Source organism: Lygodium microphyllum, chromosome 28 (genome assembly GCF_053477565.2).
Source record: "Lygodium microphyllum isolate KBCC chromosome 28, Lygodium_microphyllum_v1.1.10, whole genome shotgun sequence".
In the NCBI taxonomy this organism is placed as follows: domain Eukaryota; kingdom Viridiplantae; phylum Streptophyta; class Polypodiopsida; order Schizaeales; family Lygodiaceae; genus Lygodium; species Lygodium microphyllum.
In genome coordinates, this window is record NC_141162.1 from 76,802,627 (window position 1) to 76,815,561 (window position 12,935).

Consider the following 12,935-nt stretch of genomic DNA (forward strand, 5'->3'; position numbering starts at 1 on the left):
AATTTTAAAAAGGGAGGTGAGGAAAGGAGGCTTTAATGAAAAAAGGGAAGAGGAAGAGAAAATGAGATATTACACGTGAGAAAGAGAGGAGGGGAGGGGGTTTTGATTAAAGAAAAGAGGTTTGGAAAAGGGAGTAGGTTCGGGAAGCCCTCTAGAAGTTCGAGGCTTTCCGAACCTATAGCTAAAATAATATAGTAGTAAGATTTTGAAGAAGAATGGTAAGATTTGGATATGTGTAGACTATAGAATGTTGAACAGAGCAATAGTGATAGACTTATTTTCACTTCCTTTCACAAAATAATTATTAAAGGATGTGGTTGGCACTAGATGTAAAAATTTATTAGTATATTTTCAAGTTATAATCAAATTCGAGGGGAGTTGAAACTTTGGTATATGGGTCCCTTCTATTTATTCATGGTTGTCAGTCAAAAGATCTTCATTTTGGTAGGCATGTAGGGGATGATTCTTAAGTCAGTAGTTTAACTATTTTAGAATTAAAAAGGTACATGTGCCAAATGTGGGTCTGAATTTGGCCAAGGATCATTATGTTGCATGTTAAGTGTGGGGAGTTTTACATCATAAATACTCCCTCTTTTCCCATGACTAGCAATGTTCCTTTGCACTCATGCTTTTCTCCTTTAGAGAATTTGAATTATCTTGGATAGCTTTTTGCTATAGTAAAATCTTCTTCAATTGCCATGACCAAGACTTGTGAATAGTCCCTGAAGAAGGCATAATTTGTGAGGCATGTTTATCGTGAGCTTTTGTTGGTGCATGAAATAAAAAGTGGAAAGGAAATGTGAGATGAATCATCATATAAGGAGAGGAAATGATACTTATTATGGCATTGCCTTTAAATCTACTTTTTATCAATATATCACTATTTATATATTGACTTGAAGGAATAATATATGGTGTAGTAGTTATCTAAGATAGGGTTGATAGACCATGCATGCCTTCCATGTGAAAAGAGGAAACATAATGTGTATGTATCCATGCAAATTGTGGCAAATCAGAGTTGAAAGCATGAGAGAGTGTGCACAAGAGGGAGAGAGAGAGCTTAAGTACAAGAAGAAGATCTTGCTTAGTTAGTTGTTCAAGGTACAACTAGTACACTCTCCTCAACTGTGAGTGTGTACTTTAGGCCGTTTTTATAGCCTCTAGAGAAGTTAGGGTTAGGGTTTTCCCTTACTCCCCTGTCCTCCAGTCCATTTACACTTAGCTTCCCTTATACTTTCCAGTGTAAGGAGAGTTCCCATGCTTACTTCTTCAACATCTCCCCTCAATGCCAGGTGGCATTAGATAAAGCATGGTAAAATGTCCCCCCCCCCCCCCCCCCCCCCCCCCAATCCACAATGAGATGCCTTTATAAATCAGGCTACAAAAGAAGGTTATAGGTAGAGAGTGTTACAACTCAAAAGAGTCGATCATCTATGGATTGGGAGGCAAAGTTGGCCTCCAATTCCTTAGGTACTTCGGAAATATTGGGACACTTACTGGTGATATACCTGGCCTTTTTGCATTTATTACATTTCATTTTTTTCAAGATATTTCTTCCAACAATTGCTTACAATATGCCCTTTTTTATGATAGAGGGAGTACTTTGTAGAAGCTATATGGACTAACACTTGCTCACGGGAAGTTAATGCTGAAGTCCCTTCATTATGGTTCCTCTTCTCTTCATCCATGCATGACTAGATGGTACTTGCCAAGATTGGGTTCAGGATATTAGTAAGGGTAGTAACAAGGTTGGAAAGACCTTCTTCACAGACTTCAGAAGGATGGCAATGGCATCTTCATCATGAATGGGTGCTTGAACGGAGGCCAGTTGTGCCATGAGCCCCTTTATATGTGAAATAAACTTGCTGAGATATTCTCCCTGTTTATACTCCAAGCTAAAAAACTCAATCTTTATAAAGATTTTGGAGTTCTTTCCTATAGCGCCATAGAGCCTTTCAAGCTCATCTCACTTCTCCTTGGTAGTGGAGAGTTGATCAATATTATGAATTAAAGATTTATCCAAATGAAGCATGATGATGGCCTGAGCTCTTTCATCATCTTCTACATCAAGGGGATTGGATGGGTCAATAACTTTGGTCCCTTTTATGAAGGGCCAGTAGCCTCGTTCCATTATTTTATATTTTACCAAGACTTGCCTGGGATGGAAATCTTTTCCATTGAACTTGCGAATTTGAGGCCTTAGATCCGCATAGGCCATGGCCATTATAGGAAGGTCTAACCTATTGCCTTAAGCAATGGCAGTGTCTAGTTCTTTATAGGTGTCCAAGTACGAACCAAATAGTAGAACTGATAGTCCTACAAATGATAACCAAATTTAAAGGTGTAGAGATGAAAGAGGTTGGAAATCATACATATGTAATATCTCAAGATAGGATTTTGGAGGTCATGTTCTTCGAATAACCCTTGATTTAAGTTTTACTGTTTTTTCAATGAGGTGAGCTTTGACTAGACTTCAGGCTCCTCCTGATAATGTGGCTTATTAGAGGAGTTCTTGGTGGAACACTGCTTATCAATCAACTCTATGCGATGGGATGAATCAGAGGAGAGTAGAATAACACTCATTTCTCTGATTTACCAGCAAACGAATAGTAAGGAGCATCACTTGAATGCATTAGTAGTGCTAAGAAGCACTCTTACCAACTTTCATTCTAGTATTCATAATGTAGGTTGATCTTTACGAGCTTAATATTGCCCATGGAATGAGAAGAACTCTGAATTTAAGCTCCATAGGGCAATAACAAATCTTGACAAGGGTTTTTCAGTGATTAAAATCACTGTTGATAATGCCCAGATTGAAAAAAGATGAAAATGAGTGAGCTTGAAGCTTCCTGGCTATGGCTGCGAGAAACCCACAGTTAGGGTTTGGCTCATAGCAACCAGCACATGAGGAATTTCTCCAAACCCTCTTAGAGGGAGATGACCCACTAGGGGGGCTATCAAAGCCCTAAGATGGCCAGCATTGATTCGCCCTCTGCTGAGCACGCAGCTATACGGATTTGCATGTTGCCCAGATTTGTGCATGCCTGTGTTTTTTCACAATGTCGTCTTGTTGCATGGCCAATGTGGGGGTTTGTGGTGTTAGGGAGGAGCGCCTAATGCTTAGGAAGATTTCTCCTGAAGGAATGGGAGGCTGATATGCCCTCTTTTGCTCACATGAGCTCCTCCAATGGAGATAGGTACTAGCTGGCTATGGAGGTTGAAGGTCCAAGATGAGAAAGTGAAGCTTTTCTTGTGCACTTAGTTTGATCTGAGGGTTTAGGGAACCTAAAGGGATCAGAGACCATGTGGCAAATCAGAGTTGGAAGCATGAGAGAGTGTGCACAAGAGGGAGAGAGAGAGAGAGCTCAAGTATAAGAAGAAGATCTTGCTTAGTTAGTTGTTCAAGGTACAACTAGTACACTCTCCTCAAATGTGAGTGTGTACTTTAGGTAGTTTATGTAGCCTCTGGAGAAGTTATGGTTAGGGTTTCCCCTTGCTCCCTTGTCCTCTAGTCCATTTACACCTAGCTACCCTTATCCTTTCCAGTGTAAGGAGAGTTCCCATGCTTACTTCTTCAATACAAATGGAGGCATTGACAGCATTAAATCAAGTTGCAAAATTGTTGTCTAATGGAGCACAAAAACCCTTGTCAGAGTTGCAAGCTTTAGAAGATACAAACAAATGATGGTGGCTTGAAGCTAAAAATAACAAAAAGTTAAATAAACATGTTAGAGATGTATTGGCAACACATAAAAGTTGCATGCTATGTAGGGCAAACTTTATATTCTCGAGAAATAGCTTGTAAAGGATAAGATGTAAGCAAAAATTTTTAACATGTGGACTGAAGATTTGTAGTTGAAAGTCATATCATAGTTGCAAACTTAGCTTAACAAATTGCTGCTTTAAAGATGGAGTTAGAATTGTTAAATAAATAAGAGGCTTTTGCCATTACAAGAAGTAGAGAAACAGGTGTTGCAAGATCTTGAGGTGGAGCTTGAGGGAGCAGTTACAAAGGGGAAAACTAAGGAAAATTTTGATTTTGACAACAATCTCACAAACTTAGACTTGTATGGTAGCAAGGATGGGCTTTGTAATTTAGAGACCATATGAAGTTTTGTAGGAGTGTTTCATTGTTAAACCCTTAGAAGAGGTGATGAAAGATAGGGATAGACATTTGCTTCAAGGTTGAACTTTGGAACTAGTATTGAGAGTATTGAAGGATAAATTGTAGGAAGTAGTGAATGGGAAGAAATTGGCTAAGGAACATCTAGCTAAGTTGTTAATGGAGAAGGATCTAGAGATGAATCATGTAGTCATGGAGCAAAATTTTAAGTACCTACCAGATGTAATTACTTTTTGCTTAATGTTGAGTTTGTAAGTAGTTTGCAACAAGATACTAGAAAGCTCAATTCGGCCACCCAAATTGAGCAATCTAAATGCAAGAATGAATGTTTTTATCAATAACAGAATTTTAAATATGCAAGAGCAAGCTAACAAATATGCAGTTGTCAAATTTCATTTGGTTGGTGAGGCAAATGTTCCAATTAGATCTACTACAATACAAACTTACCTGTGGCGCCTTTCTAGGTTGAGAGGAAGTCTCTAGGAGATATTGTTTTGAATATCCAAGTCTCATTTTGTAGATTGCATAAAGTAATGATCTTTTAGGTGGTATCATTTTGATAAAGCTACACTTAGTGAGGGATTAGCGGGTCTAAATTACAAGCTTCTTAATAGTCATCCACTAGGCTATGCCAAGTGTTTAGGCCTAAATTACACAGTAAACTTTATAGGCATAAAGTGCCTTTAAATGTTGTGAGACATGTAATCCCTTTTTAATCTTCCTCGAGTTGGATTTTGGGAGTTTATCACATCAATGAGTGAATTCACATGTTGTAGCATTCTCTATTTTTTGTGTGATCCTTTGATGCAATCTCTCTGTTATGGTCAATGTGTTTTATGAAGCAATGTTGTGTGTAGTGTTCATTTGGGTTGTGTCTATCTTGGATTAATTAGTTGAGATAGATTTATATCTGGTATAATGTTGAGTATTTGTGCCAAGTACATAATTGAGATTGGTTGAGAGGTTGAAGCATGGTAGAGGATCATAAATTTGCATGACCTAATTGATGTTGCAGAGATTGATAGGAGTGGTGAAACATATGATATAGAGAAACACACATTCTTAACTATGTTGCAAATATGTAAGATTAGATAGAAATCACTTTAAGGTGGTGGTTGGTGGGTCCATCATCAACCTTCCATTTATTTTGTGAGTTTCATGTATTTATCATTTCCCAAATTATGTCTTTTCTTTATTTAGTTCTAGGACATTAATAATGAGAGATCCCCTTCTTTTTTTGCTCTCATTGCTCAACATTCTTTACTTGATGGTCTTGTGATGATCATTCTCTCACTACATTTATCCACAAACTAAAAGTTGGTCTAGCCAAACCCACTAACCATCCTTGGCAGACTTGCAAAGCTCACAAGGCTTCACCTCATTTGCTTTGCACTTTTGCGAGCAAAGGGAAGCGGTTGTGCTATCACACGACTGCTTCCCTTTCCTCACAAAAGATAGCACACTTCATGTGCAATGATTTTTAAGGCATTGCGTGCCTAAAATCCCACAAATGTGAAGAGGTTGTTTGTTGAGATTTTTCACAGAAGCATGCAATTAGGCATAAACACCTAGACTCTCTCTCTCCCCCCTTTCTCTCTCTATATATCCATTTGCACAATTTGTGCACTCTTATGTAGTACGGATGCAAATATACATATTTGTCCATCTTGCAAAAGTAGAGTTAGTGTTGACCAAACAATAAATGTGAACCAACTGCCTAAAATGTTGATGTAAAGGAGCATTTAATGATGCACTTAAAGTCTTCAACCACATGAAAAAAACGATGTGAATGAAAAATTCTTGATGAAAAATCCAATGGTGGATCTTTTGAAATAGAGGATGAGAGAAAGGAATAATAAGATTGTTGACCTATGAATTGTTTTTCAATGTTGAGTACACATGATGCAAAAGAGAGAAACCATGAAATGTTTGTATCTAATGAGCTTTCTTCCACATTAATAAAGCTTGCATACACAAAAATTTTAGTAATGCAAATCTCAAAGTTTTCTTTACACAAATTGAGTCATGACAAAGGGCCAAAACAATGGAAATGGAATAAATAAATGCTAAATATGCAAAATAAACCCTTCTAGTGCTCAACCACCTTGAGAGAAAAGTAGATGCAAAGGCATACCTCATATTCTCTCCTCACCCAAACAATTTAAAAAAATTTGTTTTTTTGAAGCATAGCTTGTAACAAACCAATGGTGCCTCTACAACATGATGCATGGGAGAAGCAATGAAGCTTTCAATTGAAGTGCTAGAATCTTTCACATTGGTGGCCCTAATCTTAAGAAAGTTTCTCTTACCTACAAAAACACAAGTAACACTTCTTAGAAAGAAAAAGTGGTAGAAAGCAAAATGGAACCTTAGAAAAACGTCAACAATACTATCGATATTTGAAGTAGGTGCACAAGTCTCTATGCCACAAGAGGACACAATTAGTTGCACATGTAACTGATGCACCCTAATAAGCATGATAGATCAAAGAACTCATGATGCTAATAGGAGTAAGGGATCCTCAAGTAATGTGTTTTTTTGACTTTGAATCCTCATAAGGGCCCCAAAACATGGAAACATTGGACATATCTCCCATTTTGCACCTCCAAAAAAGCATGCACAGATGGTCCTAAATATGGCAACATGGGAAGCTACTCAACAATGTGAGAAAGGGTTCTCTTGAAAATGGCATCAGACAGGATGGTTGTGCATTGCACTTGCAATACAGCTGGGTGGGTGAAGCAGGATAGTATCTACAAGAGGTGGTATGGAGACCAAAAATATGACACACATTAAAGATCTGAAATACCTTGAGCATTCACCAAAAGGTGTGCATTGTTAGATCTGATGATGAACAATCAACATTGCATTTGAAGTAGACAAACACATTGCACCTGAAGGAACCACAATGTACAAACCTTATCCATGCAAGAGAAGTAAGGCTCTTGAAGATACACAAGGGCACTATCTTCAAAGAGAGCACAAATGAGTAGGAATGGAATCCATTAGAGCCAAAGCTAATCTACTATCCCATAAAAAAGCAAGACTACCAATTGGGAAAACAATGATTTACACTATTAAATTTCATGAAGCAAGAGTCCAAGAGTCTCAAAGAATATTTAAAAACACTACAAAATCCTATACAAAGATGTTCACTTTGCATCAAGAACAAAAAGGAGACATAGTCCCATCTAGGTTAGCAACCAATTGAACCTAGCCACACAAAGATTTTCAAAGTGGAAACTTCCTTTTTCATGATGGACATCTACTAAAAAAAAAAAAGGGTCCCATGGCATTCTTTCCTAATGCCCACATTATTTGTCTCATTCTTAGAATTGGCAACCGAAGGTAATGCTCCCTTAACCATGGCATCAATGTATCCTCTTGTCTCAAATATCTCATTAGCTACACCTTCATTTTAGGTGAAACTCATTATTGATGCTATGAACATTAAGATTTGTAGCCTCTATTTGATGAAGAGTGGCATAAAGGGATGCCATTTGAGATCACATTTCCTTAGTCAAACATTCCATGATTGCATGAACATAATCACAAAATTTTCTGAACTTCACTCATCTAATTTAAGAGGCTCCCATGACATTGAAAAGACCCCAAGTTTCTTCAAAGTTCTCAAACATTTTCGGGCCAAAAAGACAGCTTGCTTGTCTCTTGCTTTCTTCTCGTGCCCACTTCCTTTGCACCAGCAATCTTATCACTAGAAAGAAAAAACAAAATAAGCATATACCAGCTTTAGAGAGTGTGCAAGTGAATGCATTATTAACTCCCAATCCAAAGATGCATTGAATGACCAATCAAGGTTGCAAAAGGGAGATTGAGACACGACAAAATCGTAGCAATACTTAAATCAATAATAAAATTGAAATGGGTAAACACAAGGATATCTACACACACACATAAATTAATTTATCAAGCCATGCAAAAAATTTGACAAAGAGCAATCAATAATGCCATTTTTTTTGTACACCGATGAATGACACCAAGCATGCAAGATTCATCAACATGTCATCACAACCTTCTTCCTCAACTCTTGTGTACTCATATAACTAGGAGAGGTAGCAAGCACCAAACTTGGAGTGGCCTTTGCAACTTTAGAGTTACATGCCTACTCATTGCCTAGCTCCATGCAGTGTTCCAACAAAACTATAAAATAAAGTTGTTCATTTTTTTTAAAAAAAGGAGAAGAAAGTATGAGCAATACCCATTATTGGTCAGCACAAAGCACACTTCATGGAGGCATGATAGACAACACATACAAATCAAATGTGAGGTCCAATCATCCAAACATGAAACATTTTTGAAACCACAATCCTAATCAAGGCCAATGTACATTGGATACAATGCTTGCACAAAACTATCGTGATCTTTGTAGAATGTCTCAATACATAATGTTTATGGTTGAATGCATTTTAGCACTTTTTTTTGACAATAGAACTTTGATCAAATCTATGGACCTCACTTGTGAGAATGCAACATATAGTTGTCCATGGGAAAATACTATAGTCCGTAGGTAAAGGCCCATGTAGGCTAGAGTTTGTCCTTGGGAATTTTCGATAGTCATAGCGAATGCCAAACGAATGTGAAATTGCCTCCTTCTCATCACGAAAGGAAGACTTGTCAACACTGGAATAAATGTGATTTTGGGAATAAAATTGTATCAACTTCCAGCATCTTTGTACGAAAATGTTTGCACACCAATCTAATGCCATTGCACAATCCCATCAAAGGATTAAGTTTTCTCAAGAGTATAATTGGGGCATTTTTCTTGAGCACCAAACAAGGGGGGGGGGGAGACCCACCACCAAAATCAATAGAATTAAGGTACTCAAATGAGTAAAGAAAAGAATTAGCATCACTTTCCACTATGGAATCAGCACTATAATACATGTGAGCATCACCCAGTTTGCACGCAATGCAATGAAATTCAAGGCATTGACATCTTTGTTTCGCGAAGCCAATTTAGCCCAAGAACTGAAGAAAGTTGCAAAGTTTTGCACAAGCATCATGTCCATATAGACATGAGAATTTAGATCATCCATGCAAGCATTTTGCAAAATCATGCATGACAGAATGAGAATATGATCAATGCCTTGCAAATAGTTTTCACCATCCCAAGGGAAATAAGCTAGCAACAAAATTTTGATCTCCAATACTACCAACCTCCATCCCCACATGCATATTTTGAGACAATCGCAAAACCTGCATGTGGTCCCAAAGATGAGAACGGCAAAGAGCTGCATCCACTATCTCTTTGCACCCACCTTTTGGAATCACCAATAAATTTTGATAAAAGTTATCACAAAAAAGAATTACCTTTCCTCCAAAAGGCCATTTGCATTTCATGACATCTCTAAGAGTCTTGTCCAACCAGTGCCTCAAAAGCCAAACGATGCATCATAGGAGCCTCATCTCAAATTATAAGGATGACAAAGTCTCCAAAAGTTTCCATGCATTAATGTGGTCACAAAAAACCAGCATAGTATCAAAAAATGCCCCCAATTGTCATCTTGTTTTCACCAATACTACTTTCTCCATGCAAACAAACCATTCATGGTCACTCTCCACCAAACTCTTTGCCATGCAAGCTACTTTGAAAGAAGGGTACAAAACCATATCCATTGTGCGCAAGTCCTCAAAAGATTTTCATCCAAGGTATTCTGTTAGCAACAGATGCAAGTAACATAGCTCACCTGAAAAGGAGGAACAAAGTAAATATGTCTGCATGTATTACCCTTTTTTGTGTGGTCCACAATTTTTTTCTTGCATTCCATACCCACTTTGTAGAAAAGTTTTGGTATAGCAACACATTTGCATTAGGGTTTTTTTAATTGCAAATGAACCACTCCATCAATGTTGTTCATTGAAGGCTCTCATCAACAACAACCAATTCACTGACATTGTCATTATTACAAAATGTGACCATGTTTTGTCTAGGCAAGTGTATTTGCAATCACTGCACCTCACATTTCTTGTTATGCAATTTGTAATTGTAGATTCTCCAACATGCCTCTAAAGCAAAAACATACCGTACATCAAGGAACATTTGAATCTCATCAATATTGTCACCTTAACCACATCCATATGGCACATTTGTTGAATCTCTTGCAATGCCATACAACTTGACAGTAGCTACCCTCTATAGGGATACTTGTAAAGATATTTCATAGTAGAAATGATCAAGCAAGCCTATACATTGATATGGGCATTGTATTTATGGTAGAGTATGGATTATAAGGCACCGCCCCCTTCGATTTTCAGGATTTACACCTCTAACCATCACTTGTCACTCTATCTTATATAAACTAGGTAACCATTCTCATCATCCATTATGTTGTTGTTGAAGCTTCGTGGACAATGTCTTGAACACTTGCCACCCACTATACACGACCTATTTGCTCTTAGACTCCCGCATGAACTATGCATATTGCAAGCCACAATAGTTTCAAATAGTTCATGAATACTGGCAGAACAAGGTATTCAGACCGCCAAGATCTGTGTGAGGATTCGAAAGCCAGCCTCTGTGGAGGAGAAGGCTATGTTTGATGAATATGGACACTTGGATGACCTTTTGCAATGCACTCCCCTCCGAGCGTAATGATCCCACTCACATGCCGTACCCTTGGAGGATTGGAGTCGATTTTGACCCAAGTGCCCATGGAAGGTATGATTTCCCAATCATCTACAACCCTAATTGTACAAATTACGAGGATGCTCTTACCTTCACCCCTAGTGATCTATGTAATGCCATTGTATACTTCCTAGACACATTCTCCTCTTGCCCTAACCCAACATTTATCACCACTTGTAGTTACCTTCGCCTACTTAGAATTCTCCTTAGGATAGATCCCACTCTGCAAGAGCGCAACTTACCCCCTCTCTTCTTCGATCCTAACATGATTGATAGCTGTGCCATGGCCCGTCTCATGATGCGAGCCACGCTCCTACCCTCGTTTTGCCTAGCCCTTTTAGAGGATATGAGCGACAGCCGATTTTCAACTTGTAATCATCCCTTTCTCTCCACCACCACACTCCAAACCCGCCTCAATCTATGTAGGTATCTGCAAAGCCGACCCTTTCTTAATAGATTCCACAAACCCCAACCTCCTTCCCAACATGATCAGAGTGAGCAACAGTAGCCATATCCTCCTCTGTAACTTCTTCCCTTATTAACAACTAAAATATTTTTTTAAAAAAAGAGAAGAAAAGAAAATAAAATAAAAGCAAAGAACGTACAAAAAGAGAAAAGCTAAGAAAGAAAGGCAAAGTAGAAAGCATGACAACACAAGCACTCACTTGTAGAAGTACTCAATCACCACATAAGCACTATCACTCCAACTAGGGGTTCTCAAGTTAGGTGTGCCCGAAGGCTTCGGTTGGCCGGCTCCGCTCCTAACCCCCTAGCCCCTTTTGCTCCCCCACTTCACCCTTAGGGCACATCAAGGTCAGGACATACCTAGGGAGGTAACACTCGCCTATGGTTAGACCTGTCGCCCTAAGCCACTTGCACCGCACCTCCCTCGGTACAAATGGGGTCCTCAAGTGTGGGACATCACCCAGGCTTGCTTGCGGTTAGACCCACCTCCCCATTCCACTAGCACGAGCACAATATACTAACACGGTATGGTAGACACTCCCCATAGGTAGAGCACAGCATCTTCTCCTTTCAGGCATCACAGAAAGCAATAAACCACCAACTTCGAAGGCCTCGTCAACCACTTGCTATCCATTTAACTTCACTGACAACCATCCTTCCTCAGCTTCCACGAGCACCTGAATATCCACGTGGCCCTCCCCTTTACATCATCATTTGTCCAACTGCCTACCACTCTGCAACAACACAGAAGTGCCATGGGACTGGCACCCGTCTAGGAGGGGGTAATGTTAACCCCGAGTCAAGATGGCGGAAAATGAAGGAAAAAGCAGAAAAAGCACGGAAAAAGAGCAAAGACACGCAGGCGACTGCTAAAGCTAAGTTGGGACAAAAAGCACGATTTTAAATGAAAGGCGCCTCAAAAACTTGAAAAACTCTTGTAAAAGAGTGCAAAGGCTCCCTCCTGTGCCAATTGTAAAATATTAGATGGGTGTAGGCTAAAGGCATAATGCTAGAAGAGTAAAATGGAAAAAGAACCTTGCCACAATGGCCGGTCATGTAAAAAAGGGGATGGGTGCCCATGGGATTTTAGGGCTTGTATATAAAGTTCAAAAAAATGAATGGAAGCTCATTCTTTGGTGTGTGGCTAACAAGAGCTCTCTTCTTCTTCTCTTCTTCTCTTCTTCGTGCTTGTGTGTGCTCTTGAGAGAGGGAGTGTGAGAGGGTGAGGGAGTGAGTGTGTGGGAGTGAGGGATCAAGAGGGTGAAGCTCTTCACCATCTCCTCTTCTCTTATTCTCTTCTCTTCTCTTCTCTTTCCTCGCGTGTGTGGCTATGGAGGATGGAGCTTGGAGATGGAGGAGGCTTGAGGATGCTTGAGTTAGCATCAAGAATCGTGGAGCTACCGAGGTGTGCGAGGGAGGAGGCTACTCACATCGGCATCAAGGTAAGCTCACTGCATTCGTAGGATCAACGGCGCATTGACTAGGTGAGAGATAGCCATTAGAGCTCGCTTGGAACGCTTGAAGCAATAAGCGGTCTGTGGGTCTTGGCGGTTGAGCGTGAGATCCCTTCACATTTTGGTTCCGTTGCCGGGACCAATGGATTCAAGGTTGAGCACTTGCGCGCCTCATATCGAGCATCGAAGTAGGGGATTCATCCCCGAAACGGAGCTTGAGATAGGTAGGAAGCTTGGGTGTTTTTGA